At 40.2% G+C, this 14,849-nt stretch overlaps 1 pseudogene; it reads right to left on the reverse strand.

The window, feature by feature from the left end:
* Positions 1-3,373: 3,373 nt before the first annotated feature.
* Positions 3,374-3,822, reverse strand: LOC149160820 (small ribosomal subunit protein eS28 pseudogene; annotated as a pseudogene).
* Between the last annotated feature and the right edge of the window lie 11,027 nt (positions 3,823-14,849).

Raw genomic sequence — 14,849 nt, forward strand, 5'->3', positions numbered from 1 at the left:
AGTCACGTTTTTTAACGGAGAAGGATGCTGCAGAACTAGACTCATCCACTCATCCTTGTCGATCTTCCCATCATGTTTTGTATCCGCCTCCTCGAATGTCTTATCAATAATACTTTCAACTACATCATCTGAAAGATTCATGCCAGATTCTGCAAGGGTAGCTACGACCATTTGGGGTGATTCTGAGAATCGCCCCGCCACAGCCCCGCCACCACAACTGGTGGCGGGGCAGTGGCGGGGCGATTCTCAGAATCGCCCCAAATGGTCGTAGACACGAGTCTCGTTATTTCTCTCCAAATAACCCAACGGCTATTTCTCCATCGCAAGACGCCTAGTTGACGATTTTGGTCAAAATGACCGCTATTTCTAAATCTAGCAACGGTTCTGAAGCCAGCGTCCGACGATAGGCCAAAAGATAACCCTTGAAATGGGGTCATTGACCTCCCGAGTCAATCCTCACAAAGTGTACCGTTGGTACTTGAGCCCCACTTCCTTCGAACATTGATATATATATAGAAAACGGAATTAATTTTAGAAGGACATTGAATCTTAATATGGAGAGCCCCAGCAAAGAAGAACCTTTGGGGGTGGCTAGCACAGTCTTTCCCGTGATAGAAGAATTTATCTCGCGGAATAGAGATAAAGAATACAAATGAGGAAGAAAAAGAAAGTCTTCTGTAGATTATCCAAATCCAAGTTCCGCCTTCACTCCTGAATGGAGAGAATCTTCCACTCGCTTTGCTGAAAAAATTCCAATGGAGCTTCTCATACAAGAGTTTACTCGCTATTACAATGTTCCGATTTCTGAAGGCACATTTGAGAAAGATTGTAAGGCCATTGTTGAAAAATGAAATGGGAAAGATGGTCAACTCATTCAGCTTCCATCTGAAATAATGGGGAACATTCTTTTCAGAGTCACATTGAGTGATGTGATAACCTCTCGATCTATATGCGACGATTGGGCTTCATTTTATGCTTCCCAACAATTCCAGTCTAGGTATCTACAAAGTGAGAAGTTCCTTTTGGTTAATAATAATAATTTAGCTATATGGGCTTTTAGCATTGCCTCAAGCCGCTGGCTTCTGTTGAAGATCCCTTGTGATTGGAAGAGTTGGGCATGAAGACTCTAGGCACGAAAGCTGCTTGTGACGGTCTAGTTTTGGTAGCCCGGTCAAATTTCAATTTATTTGTAGTCAATCCCCTAACAGTCCAATTCAAAAGTTTGCCAAGAATTTTTCCACATACTGAAGAACGTGATAGATTCCTTGAGTCTTTCATTGTTTATGGAACAACCGATATGGAAGTTTCTCCATTGATAGGTAATTATGTAGTTTATTTGTTTAGTAATTATGATGATGGAGGTGAAAGTTTTGTGTACCTTGCTCGATATTTTTCCACCACAACGCTCTGGACAATACAACAAGTTGGGCTCTATGGTTTTCCTCTCTCCTCCACGAGTTTTCCATCTGCATTACAGAGCTTTCGTCGTGAAAATATTGTTAGTTACGTTTCCTCTATTCCCTCTATATTGCAAATACTTCACTATATATGTGACTACCACCACAATGCCAACCAGAACGCTTGGGTTCATGGAATGTTGCTTTGACTCATGTCTACGACCATTTGGGGCGATTCTGAGAATCACCCCGCCACCGCCCCGCCACTAGTTGGGTTCACGGAATGTTGCTTTGACTCGTGTCTATGACCATTTGGGGCGATTCTGAGAATCGCCCCGCCACTGCCCCGCCACCAGTTGTGGTGGCGGGGCGGTGGCGAGGCGATTCTCAGAATCGCCCCAAATGGTCATAGCTACCCTTGCAAAATCTGGCATGAACCTTTCAGATGATGTAGTTGAAAGTATCATTAATAAGACATTCAAGGAGGCAGATACAAAACATGATTGGAAGATCGACAAGGATGAGTGGAGGAGTCTCGTTCTGCGGCATCCTTCTCTGTTAAAAAACATGACTCTTCCATATCTAAAGGATATCACAACATCGTTCCCAAGCTTTGTGTTTCACTCCCAGGTGGAGGATACATGATTATACTCCAGTGGTCATCTGGTAGCTGTAAATGCACAAAAATGTAGCATGCAGTGGTGTGCAGGGGTGTTCATTATCATTGCATATTTATGGCTAAAGGTGCAAGAAAGTTCTGCAAATTCTCAATAATTGTTCTCAGTTCATCCTTACAGAAGCAACTTGCAGAAAACACGTTGACTTTACATTTTAGCTTTTTCTTGTGTAAAACAGATTGGATGCCCAGTAAGCACTGTTTGGGGCGATTCTGAGAATCACCGGGTGGTGGGGCGATTCTGAGAATCACCCCGCCACCGCCCCGCCACCAGTTGTGGTGGCGGGGCGGTGGTGGGGCGATTCTCAGAATCGCCCCAAATGGTCGTAGCTACCCTTGCAGAATCTAGCATGAACCTTTCAGATGATGTAGTTGAAAGTATCATTGATAAGACATTCGAGGAGGCGGATACAAAACATGATGGGGAGATCGACAAGGATGAGTGGAGGAGTCTTGTTCTCCAGCATCCTTCTTTGTTAAAAAACATGACTCTTCCATATCTAAAGGATATCACAACATCGTTCCCAAGCTTTGTGTTTCACTCCTAGGTGGCGGATACATGATCCAGTACGGCCAATTACTTGCACCACAACTGCCAATTTCACACCATTATCCATGACTTCCTCGAAGACGATTGCTCGCGTTGAAAGCTCTGATATCTGTGCGAACTCCACTGAATAGCCGGAGATGTGTGTATCCGGCATGTTGAGAGCGAGTACTTTTACTGTTTGTGTGTGACAGTGAGAATTATCATAATACCTAGAGGAAAATTGGTGGGGTGATTCTGAGAATTGTCGGGTGGCAGGGAGATTCTCATAATCGCCCATGTGCTCACGCCTACATGTGAGCGTGAGAATTATCATAATACACAGAGGAAAATTGGCAAATTGGTGGGGCGATTCTGAGAATCACCATGCCACTCGGCGATTCTCAGAATCACCCCAGCATGAATGAAAATCGCCCCAAACAATAATATGTTAATGGAAATGGTGATGATAGCTCGATTTGAAATTTGAGATGTTGTCTCATAGCTTCTCCCACGAAAAGTTGTTTTCCAACTCCATGCATGCTTTTATCAGTTGTTTCTTATAGATCGATGCAAAATAACTTCTCTGCATAGCAATTGACTTGGAGGTCACTCTGTACATTACAATAACGAGAGGTAGAATAATATGACACGATGGAAAAGATAATGTCATGCTGTGAGTTTGGATACATATTTTAATTTTATTTGTATATGATTTGGATTACTAATTTTCAATTTTTTTTTTTCACAGAAAATCGTCAGTACAGTAATTTGAATTTCATTCCAGATGCAAAAATAAACAGTTACTGTTTCGATTCCCCATCAAGTATGACAGGCTTCATACTTTAATTGTAAAATTCTGGATTACATATCACAGATCATTTATAGCCTCACTCATTGATCCCTTTGCATCGAAAACAATAGCAAACACTACACTACAAAATAATGCAGAAACAGAACACATAACAATATAAGTTATTCCCATCTCACTTTAAGTCCAATGTTATAATCTAAACAACATAATTAGTGCAATCTCCTTGCTTCCCTTTCAGATTCTAGCAAAGTAAGGACATCACCCTCTCTGACAGGTCCTTTTACATTCCTCATGATCAGTCGATTCTGATCATCCAAAAATTTTACTCGGACCTGTGTAACTTGACCTCTTGATCCAGTACGGCCAATTACTTTCACCACAACTGCCAATTTCACACCGGTATCCATGACTTCCTGCTTAGATATGTATCAAACTGAGCGATTAATGCTATATGACAATCAAAATAACTTGAAAGAGGTAGTTCACTAAACTACAATAACAATCTTCAGTAAAAAATGGAAGAAAAAAAAAGGTTTGATTAAATTTGCGTGCTGTAGAAAATAGGGGACTAATGAAGACAACCAAATACATTTCTTGTATTTACGACATAGACATACTTTAGAATCCATGTCAACGACTTTCTAAATGCATGCATACTTACTCTTACATTTTTGTAACAACCGCACTTAAAAGTATATCTCAACAACTCACTCTACAATGCTTTGTAACGTAATACTTTGTTTGACTAATGGTGTTTGACTAAAGAGACCAGCGTAACATAATACATCTCTGAATAACAAACCATTCTTACTCGTTTTCCATTAGACCATTCAAGTGTGTTTTCTAGTCAATTCATCTTTATCTAAGATATTTACATGAAAATTGATTGAGATTATGGTTTTCACCTTGATTAAGAAGACTTTTAAAATGACCATGTTAAGCATAAACGAATGGAAATAGGAGTAGTTTTTAAAAGCAAAATCCAAGTGTTCTTTCTAGTGAATTCATGGAAAGACAATAGATGAGTCTAAAATATTTGAAATGCTTTAACAACAAGGTTATAGTTATGGTACAATAATATATTTTTAGTTAATTTTATTAGGAATTCACAAGAGATTAGATATATTAGTTTAACATTGAAAGCTTTTTATCGAGGATTAAGAAATACTTCTTTATTATATTAATTTATCCATAAAGGTCGTTTACTTTTTAAAAAATAATTTTTTTTACTTTCACTTTAGGTTTGATTTTTGATCCAATGGGTTTGTATAGATCTCGAGGTAATAGACTCCTTAAATATGACTCTAGGATTTCTAAAAGTATTCTTCCAATATTAATGAGTTTCTATGTCTACAATGTAATCACCACAATGAAATAATAAACATTTACTACCAACTAGATGTTCATAGCCCCATAAAAGGTTTTTATATCCTTCGTTACTTCCCCCATTGGGGTGCTTTTCATTTATTTTATTTCTCCCTTCTCTTTTATTTAGATAAAAAAAAAGAAAAAGAAAAAAGAAAAAAAAAAGAAAAAGAAAAAACAAGAAGTTAAAATTAAAATAAAATACAAGGAAATGTGAAGAAAACGACCACTTAAAAAATGATCAAATTTACAAAATAATTATTTACCTTTTATACATTAGAAAATTTAAAGCCAAAAAATAGGTCTTTAAAAAAACGTGTGATGCAGAATACTCACTTTTTAAAATTAGGATGAAAATCACTACCATTCTAAAACGTAATGTACATAAAACTATCCTTCCCATGACATTCCTTCCAAAAACTATGCTCTAAAAAAAACATGTTCGTTCTACATCACCCCTTTTCAAAATCAGGTCACTTTTTTGCTATCTCTACGAAACGGGTAACAATATCAGTTCCCGTTTCAAAGTTTACATTGTTATGGGGAGTTGTAGACCTTCACGACACACAGGCACAGTTGGATGGACTTCACGCAAGGATCGGCACATTGGCTGAGTGACTTAGAACGAGTCATGATGATTGTGTTAGGGGCCTGTTGGGCAGTGGATCCCCCCATAGCAGGTTTTTGGGGCTTAAAGTTGAGTTTTGTTCAATGTAATGTAAAGATCCTACAAAATGCGAGTGCATAGTGCGAGAGTCTAGGGTTTTCCACCCTAAAACATTGTAATTTAATGTAGAATGTGTCATCCTACCGATGGTTCGCAGACCATGGGAATGTATAAATAGAGTGAGGCTCTAAGTGTACAAGTCAGTTTTAGTCTTGATCTTAAGTCATATATGGGTTTTGAATTAGAATTCGCTCTGAGTCTGTAAGTCCGAGTCTTGGGTTGTATGAATAGGAAGAGGCTCTATAGCTATGTGCTTAGAGGCCTGGTAGAGTCCGCAGCTGTGTGAGCGGATCCTTGCAGCTGAGTGCGCATGGGGGAGTTGGGAGTGTACTCAAATAGAAGATTAATAAATGATAAGTTGATTCTGAAATATTGTGCATATGCTTGTAGATCTGTGTGTTTATGCTTCTATTGTATCTTTGCATCTCTTTACAGTTTATGATTGCGCGCAATTGTTATAAATGTTGAATGATTGATGAGAATATTGGGCCCACATAATTAAGTTAAGATCTATAATAATAACACTGTAAGGATAAAGGATCTAGACAGAGCCTCTTCGCGCTCTTTACAGAGCTGCGCGAAGGTCAGATGGCTACAGGGAGCAGTCCAAGGGCGCAGGATCGCTTCGCGAACTTCCCAGACTTCATCAAGACATCCCTAGGGTGCAGAAACTAGTTCCAGCACCTTCCCATACTACCTCGGGTGAGACTTCAATCCACGCTCCGTGGACTGTTGCTGAAAGGGCCGGTAGTTTCAAGATTTGTTGGGCTAAATCACTTCTGAACCTGAGTCAGGCCCCAACAAGCCAACACTTAGCCAAACATTACTCCATACAAATCCAATTCCATAATTTGCATAAACACCATACTTACTTTATTATTACAATTTGTTCCTACCACTTACATTTCATTTTTATTCTATAATTTATTATTAATATATTTTTGCTTATTTTAGTAACCTGCCAACTACACCAAGCTTCACAGATATTTCATACCATATTGTGGTTTGTACAAAGGGTGTCTATATATCTGTTGTTTCCATTGACTTGAGCATGTATCTAGAGGCTTGTCGTTTGTACAAAGGGTGACTTTATATATGTTGTTTCTGTTAATCGACTAGATATCTATGGGTTTTATATTGTATACTTATGTTTCGATATAAGTTCAACCACGTATCAAAGCATAACAAAGTTCTCCATTTTAAGTTTCATTTTTTTGTGACAACCAGTATTTATTATGCTATTGATCCATTAATGTACGGGGTTGTATATGTCTATCGTTGGATTTAAGCAAGTACATTATTTAGCAGTGGACATATATAGTCTACATTAATGGGTGAGGTAGAGTCCTAATGCAGGAGAGACAGGTGGTATGTTACAAATCAAGGAAACTAAATGAACACGAGGAGAACTATGTGATGCATGATCTTGAGTTGGCAATGATCATTCATGCATTGAATATGTGGAGGCACTATCTTCTTGGCAGGAGGTTTGTATTAATCAGTGATCATAGTGTGTTATAGACATTTTTGTGCCTTACAAATCCAAGCATGAAATGTCCATAAACCAAGGGCTCCTAAGTCCCTAAAAGTGTTGTTCTAACCCCTAAAGGAACAAGGTCAACAGATTACAGCTTCTCCCAGAAGTTCTCCACCAGAAACTGCTCAGAATTGGTCAAAATAGGATCATTTCAGCTGCTCCACTGGCTAAGTGCGTTGCATTGCACCTAAATACACTATGAGGGTGCGTTTCATTTCAAAACTCCCTTCTATAGGGTGTGATGGGTGAGAAATGACAAATGGTAGTGTCATTCCGCGAGGTGGAGAGGCAATGGAAGCTTCCAGAATCTTCTCCTGTGACACTTGCCTCACTAAATTCGACCAAGGATGAGTAAGAGGCCCTCAGTCTCCAAGTGGAAGCAAGAACTGACAGAGAGAAGAAACTAATCAAATCACAAGCTGACTCATCCTCCTTACACATATCTATATATGGATCCCTCATCCCAGAGATCCAGAGGCTGGAGTTTTGCGTATTGTAAGGAATTGTTGTTGGTTTCTAGAGACAAACATCAGATTGTTGGGTGATTTATGCTTTGTTTGAGGTGAAGAGGGGCTTCTTTGCTGGGAGGTTGATGCTGGGTCGGAACCACTGGTTGTAACTCCTCCTGGATCTTTTCTTGTTTATCAATAAAAACTATTTGAGTTTTCCTCCATGCTTTTGTATCATTGATGCTTGTCACATTTGTGTGGTTAACTTAAATCTGATCCTAAGTTATTTATGAATATAGATCCATGTCTTTGTATAGTGCTCTTCTTCTGTGATCTTACAGGTATTCTGTGAAGCTGGGCATGAAAGGGAGCAGGTAGCTGGAGACTATCAAAGAAGAGAGGGATTGGATAAAAGGATTAGCGCAAGACACAGGTTGGTTCTTTCTATTCCTCTCGATCTATAATTCATAAAGGAAATACAAAAGTAATTTTTCTCTGTTTGTTTCTAAGGCAGTTGTCACACCTTAGTGGGATAGAGCAGTTCTAAATAGACACTTTTCCCTGTAACAAAATGGCGACTCCACTCGGGAATGTCTAATTAGTTTGTTTGTGTGTCATTCTTTGTTGTTTGTTTCATAAACTTATAAGTAGCTCTCGAACTGCATTTGCCATAACAAATGCAAAGTAGATAACTGCTGTTTCAATCCATTCACTGGATCTGTTTATGATTTAAACAGCTAATTCACAGACTATCTGATTTCCCTTGTGATAGCTCTTAGATCCTCCTTAGATCTACCCCTAATTTTTGCATTACTGATTGTTTTTTACTCGGCCAAAAACCAAGGACTGAACTGCAAACTGTGACCCAGAACCCAGACAGAGTCTCGTTTCTAGCCCAGCGCAGGTACTGTTCAGAGATCCTGAATTTCAGCGCACTTCCCGAAGGGGCAACCTGCGCTGCATTTCAGATTCTCTGTGTTACAGGTGCGCTGATCAGACTAGCTATGTGCAGCTGTGGTTCCTGTGCTTCATTCTTTCTAGTTCTATCCCTGAATTTTGCTGCCTGTGATCAGTATATGTCTATTTGAAGCCTCTTTTCCTTGCTGTTATTCCGCCTCCTTTGTACAAAATAACTGTAGATGTTTTTGTGTGTTTGTTGAGTCGTTTACAGTTTTCCATTGCAAAAGTAGAATAGTCGTACTATCGTCCTTTGATTTGAATCTGTCGTAAGTATCGATTTCGATCATAGGAGAAAGTTTGATTGCTGTTGATGGTTGATTATACTGTTACTATTGCTTTTGGTCTGAATTTGTGATTTTCTAGTATTAAGAACAAGTGTTCATTTCAAAATCGTAAGGTGTCGTAATCATCTCTGTTTTTTGATCTCGAAAAAGAGCTTGTTTATATTTGTCGCTTGAAAAGAAATTCATATTTGTACATCAACTTTCTTTTTAGCATCAATACTAATAAAGTTGAAAACAAATACATGCATGTGCATTTGCATATAGACAGTCTGTTTGGCTTGATTTAGGAAAGTGCATTTACGGTGTGCTCTTTTCTCTTTGTGAAAAGATTGTGTCTTTCTTTTCCCCTAGTAGCTAGGATTTTCATTGCACAAAAGAGATAAAAGTTTGTTTATCATCTTTAGATTGCATTTTAGGAATTACATCTACATCTCGTGGTGAACCTGAAAGGCAAACTTCATAAACAAGATGAACTTAAAATAAATTCAATGAATCTAACAACGCTTTGGAACTTAATGCACAACATTTAGAGGTCTAGGCTAGAGACGTATTCCGGCGTCGTAAAGCCTGGTAACTATTGTCCTCACTGATGGTTGGGTGATTCCTCCACTTTGAGACGATAAGTGCCAGTATGGACTTGTGCTCCCACGTACCGTCGAGTATATTTTGGGAGACCCCTATAGGCTTAAATCCTTTATCCTTAGGAAGCCGTGTCTGCTGCCCTATTGATCGCAATGCACTGAACACAACATTCGGGAAGAAAGACTGCCGTACCGTAAAAAGTATTCTGTAGTTTTGCGATTGGTTTGGTACTCCCTCTACCTAGATCTCCAGAGTAGTCCCTTTCGTTCCTTTTCAGACTCCTTAACGGAAAAGGTCCATCTGAGCACTTGTCACTTCAGGCTCATTAAAAATCGAAGGCGACTAGAGTCATCTTTTGTTTTTTCTCGACTCTTAAAAACTGAAAAAAAAGTTGTGTCAAAGCATCTAAAAATTTATTTTAAACGGAATATTCATTACCCCTTTCCTACGTTGATCTTGGGTTGAGAAAATGGAGTCCACCAACCAAGGAATTCCCCTTGGAGGAAATCCTAGTCCCTTCTCCTCTTGGGGAGATGTTGGTGCACCCCATATGGCCACATTGTCGCTTCCAGGACTGACAATTGGTTTGCCTATATGGCTCTTCTCAACCTCTGTCGTTCAGAACACCACTATTCCTGAACAATCGAATCGGCAATTATACGAGTCCAGAGTTACCCACCAACCTTCTACTTCCTCTAATTCTTCCTCTCCTCCTTCCTCTTCGCTTGATGGGGCTGGTAAAGCCAAAAGTCAAGTTCCTAAGGAGAAGAAGGAAAAGAAGAAGAAAGAGAAGAAGAAGAAAAGCCAAAAGCGAATGGGGGCAAATGAGTGTCGTCTAACGAAAATCCACACATTGCACTGACCAGGCCTAAATCACCATGTGTCATTTGCAAAGGAGACCATTTTCACAGAGATTGTCCCTGCATCCCTCGGATCTTAAGGGACTGGTCTCCTCATTTGCATAACCCGGTGTTGTCAACCTCTAAAGATCATGTTGAAAACACACCGTCAACTAGTGAAAGTGAAGCCCCAGGACAAAAAGGAAAATATAGATTTCTTTGTAAACTGTGTGAAGGCGATCATGCCGTCCACCGTTTCCCCTTCTTAGACGAAGCTAAAAGAGTTTTGGATGATCGTCTGGTTTCACCGTTACGACTTCCTCCTGGATATAAAAAACTCTTGCCGAGTCCGTCGCTAGTCGAAAATCCGGCTGACCCGCTCAGGTGGTCGGCCGAAGCATCTGTCATTGAAGATGAACCATCTGAATACATACCAGACGAAAGTCAAAAGGTGGAGGCGGCAATTGACCCGGTCTTGCCTTCAGAGGTTCCATCTTCAAATGATACAATCATTGAAGAGAACAAGGATGACACCGTCCAAATTCTTTTCATAAGCACAGACTCCAACAAACATGGGGGAAATTTACCCATTCCTTTACCGCAGGAAGGAAGTTCGTCAGAGTCGTACCCGGCCGTCTATCCGGTCCCACCTCCAAGCAACCTAGTTGTCTCCTTCGACTGGAATCAACTAGGCAGACCCCGTTTACCAGGTAGTGTACCATTCCGAATTTTTGTTCAGATATATAGAATGGTTATGGCTGGTACCATCATAGATGAGGGGGCTTCTGTGAGTATCCTTTCCTCAACTGCTTGGAAAGCGATTGGTTCACCACCGCTTTTGCCTGAGATGAGAAATCTGACAGGCTTTGATAAAGGAACCAGTCGACCGTTAGGGATCCTTCCTGATGTGCCCATAACATTGAGAGGGAAAACTGTTCACATGAATGTAATGGTAGTTCAAGGACCCCTGGATTACAATCTACTCCTTGGACGAGACTATATTTATTGCATGAGAGCCATTGTCTCATCACTCTTTAGAGTGATGTGTTTTCCGCATGAAGGAAGAGTGGTCAAGCTCGTGGACCAGCTTTCATTTCCCGGATCACGCATAGCAAATAGTCATATAACATCCCTGAATGGTCTTTTCACGCAAGAAATGTCTCAATCTCCAGTTCGTCCTCCCGATGAGCGCGAGTGATTCGGAGGGATATGACTGAAACTCAGGGGGCATGCACCCTGGTCTGCTTCGGCAGGAAAACTTCAGATATAGGGTAGGTTTCCGCGGGAGAATATGACTAGTTTGTACCCCCGTCCGTGATTGGAAGAGGGGTTATTCTAGAACAAGATTCTCTTGTCAAAGTTATGTGAGTTGGCGGGCATCGCCGCTCACCTTTGTTTATTTCGGTAGACATCGCCAGAGAAGTGTTTTGTTTACGCTGTGAATAGAGAAATCTTTGGGTAACCTGTAAGAGGTAGGCCTCTCTCGGTAAAAAAAATGTTTTAACGGACTAAGGAAGGGGTAACCTTGAAACTCGTTTTATACCTGGGGGCATGCAAACCTTTTGGAATGCAAGCAAAGAGCGACTATTTATTTTTTTAAAATTTTTAGGACCTCTCCCCCTTTAAACTCGTAGGATTGGTCGTTTCCTAACTTGCATAAAGAAAGGATGTGGGGAAAATCTCTAAAAATAGTCGTTTCTATATGAGACATTCTTATCACAAGACTGGATTAATCGAGCAGTTTTAGCACATAGTTCAAGCTCGTTAAAAAATAAACATAAGACATGAGCAAATGTTTCCACCCGCATTTAAGCTCATTAAAAAATGAACTATTCCCCGTTAAATAACCATCGTGAATGTAGTACTTCAGCGGTTGGTCATGTTTGCACCGTCACCTCCACTTTTCATTGGCCGATCATTCACCTCCATTTGATTGTTTACCCATTTTGAGGAACAGCTGCGAAGAGTGATCTCACTAGCCATCCTTGTGACACTGCCGTGATTGGAAAATTCCAAACCTTACCTGGAATCAGCTGCTACCCGTTTTATCACTTGTTCCTCAAAAGACGAGTCTCCTTTAAGCTCTTTTCAACTGACTCCTAAAATATGAAAACATTGCCGAGCCATTGGCCTCTCTAGCTCATTAAAGGGACAGGAAGTGCTATCCCTCCTCTAGATTTTAATATTTTTGGACCTGAGGGATTTACACAAAAAGATCGAGCGCTTGTTTTGTTCGGCTCGTTAAAACTATCAAAAATTCATCCCTTCTGTATTGTTTTATACTTTTTCGGCCTTAAGGGATTAGATGACGAAAAAGGAATTTTGGAGTTACCTTTACGTTCCTTTTCAGACTCTCTAAAATTGAAAAGGACCGAGTTATCTTTGTCGTTAAACTCGTTAAAAAGATTAATAGCGACAAACTTGTCTTTAGACTTTCACTATCCCTAGGCTCGTTAAAACATAGCGATGGGTTTGCCCGAAGGGCAAATTATAGAACAAGCATATGTTATCCTCCTCAATCTTGACAAAAATAAAGAGGTACTGGTCAGTAATGACTGGAGAAAAATTGGGAAGAAAACTCAAAGAAACTTTGTTGGTAGCAAGTCGCTCTTGAACATGACACTTCCACTCCGTGTCCGAGTCGGGTTGGGTTGTTTCATTCACTGGTCACATCACCATGGTCACGCCATACCATACACATTTGGGGTTAATGCTACCAATCCATCACACAAGTGTCGCCGATATGTTCAAGAGAAGTCATCCAAAGAAGTCACCTGTGTCTCACCCACTACCATACATTATACTCCATTCTTTCATGACCGCCACCCTGAACCTTATATCATCAAATCGTTTTCACCTCCATCAAAATCATTTGCTCCGTTCCGTGTCATTGATGTGGGATTCATTAAGGCCCTCCTGTGACGGGTCACTTCTTGTCGACATCAGCTCATTATCCAAGAAGTTGATCTAGGAACACCCCATTCAGTACTTTGAAGCTTACATGCCTCAATGGCAAGTTTCTCACTTCCGGCGATAGGATTACATCAATGGCCTTCGACCGAAAGATTTTGCGTGGTGTTCGACGCCAAGTCCTTTATTCACACCACGTGAATTGTACTGCAGTACCTTGAGGATCATTATCATTATTGGTGATTCCTCTCGCGCTTGTTAACAGTTTACATCATTGACTGGTAATCAAGCGATGTCTTTCCATGTTCGACTTCAAAACATTTCTCACATGGATCAACTTGTACTTCGAGTGAAGATCGGACAAGATTGAACACCATGGATCTAGTTTCATCCATCCAGGCTGCGATATATATTCAGGGAAATAAAGACATCAAATGTACAGCATTGCAACACAGATAATCATCCTACCAAAAGGATGATGGCTCTATCAGAATCATCAGTCTACACTCAGACGATTGTCTGTCCTATGTACATAAAAATGAATTTATAAAGCTGAGCATGGGAATTCCCGCCTCAGCTAGATCATGAAAATAGTATGAAGATAATGTATTGTATTTTATCTTATTACAGGTCTCCTCCCAGCATTGAAAGAACTTCGGATCCTCATAATAAAGCATTTCACCCGACACCAAAAGGTTAATGGCCTCATACTTTAGGGGGCAACTGTTATAGACAATTTTGTGCCTTACAACTCCAAGCATGAAATGTCCATAAACCAAGGGCTCCTAAGTCCCTAAAAGTGTTGTTCTAACCCCTAAAGGAACAAGGTCAACAGATTACAGCTTCTCCCAGAAGTTCTCCACCAGAAACTGCTCAGAATTGGTCAAAACAGGATCATTTCAGCTGCTCCACTGGCTAAGTGCGTTGCATTGCACCTAAATACACTGTGAGGGTGCGTTGCATTTCAAAACTCCCTTCTGTAGGGTGCGATGGGCGAGAAATGAAAATGGCAGTGTCATTCCGCGAGGTGGAGAGGCAATGGAAGCTTCCAGAATCTTCTCCTGTGACACTTGCCTCACTGAATTCGACCAAGGATGAGTAAGAGGTCCTCAGTCTCCAAGTGGAAGCAAGAACTGACAGAGAGAAGACACTAATCAAATCACAAGCTGACTCATCCTCCTTACACATATCTATATATGGATCCCTCATCCCAGAGATCCAGAGGCTGGAATTTTGCATATTGTAAGAAATTGTTGTTGGTTTCTAGAGACAAACATCAGATTGTTGGGTGATTTATGCTTTGTTTGAGGTGAAGAGGGGCTTCTTTGCTGGGAGGTTGATGCTGGGTCGGAACCACTAGTTGTAACTCCTCCTGGATCTTTTCTTGTTTATCAATAAAAACTATTTTAGTTTTCCTCCATGCTTTTGTATCATTGATGCTTGTCACATTTGTATGGTTAACTTAAATCTGATCCTAAGTTATTTATGAATATAGATCCATGTCTTTGTATAGTGCTCTTCTTCTGTGATCTTACAGGTATTCTGTGAAGCTGGGCATGCAAGGGAGCAGGTAGCTGGAGACTATCAAAGAAGAGAGGGATTGGATAAAAGGATTAGCGCAAGACACAGGTTGGTTCTTTCTATTCCTCTCGGTCTATAATTCATAAAGGAAATACAAAAGTAGTTTTTCTCTATTTGTTTCTAAGGCAGCTGTCACACCTTAGTGGGATAGAGCAGTTCTAAATAGACACTTTTCCCTGTAACATAGTGGATTGAGATACTT

This window comes from Pinus tabuliformis, chromosome 5_2, assembly GCF_031772625.1.
Source record: "Pinus tabuliformis cultivar Carrire ecotype Pingquan chromosome 5_2, CPIR1, whole genome shotgun sequence".
In the NCBI taxonomy this organism is placed as follows: Eukaryota; Viridiplantae; Streptophyta; class Pinopsida; order Pinales; family Pinaceae; genus Pinus; species Pinus tabuliformis.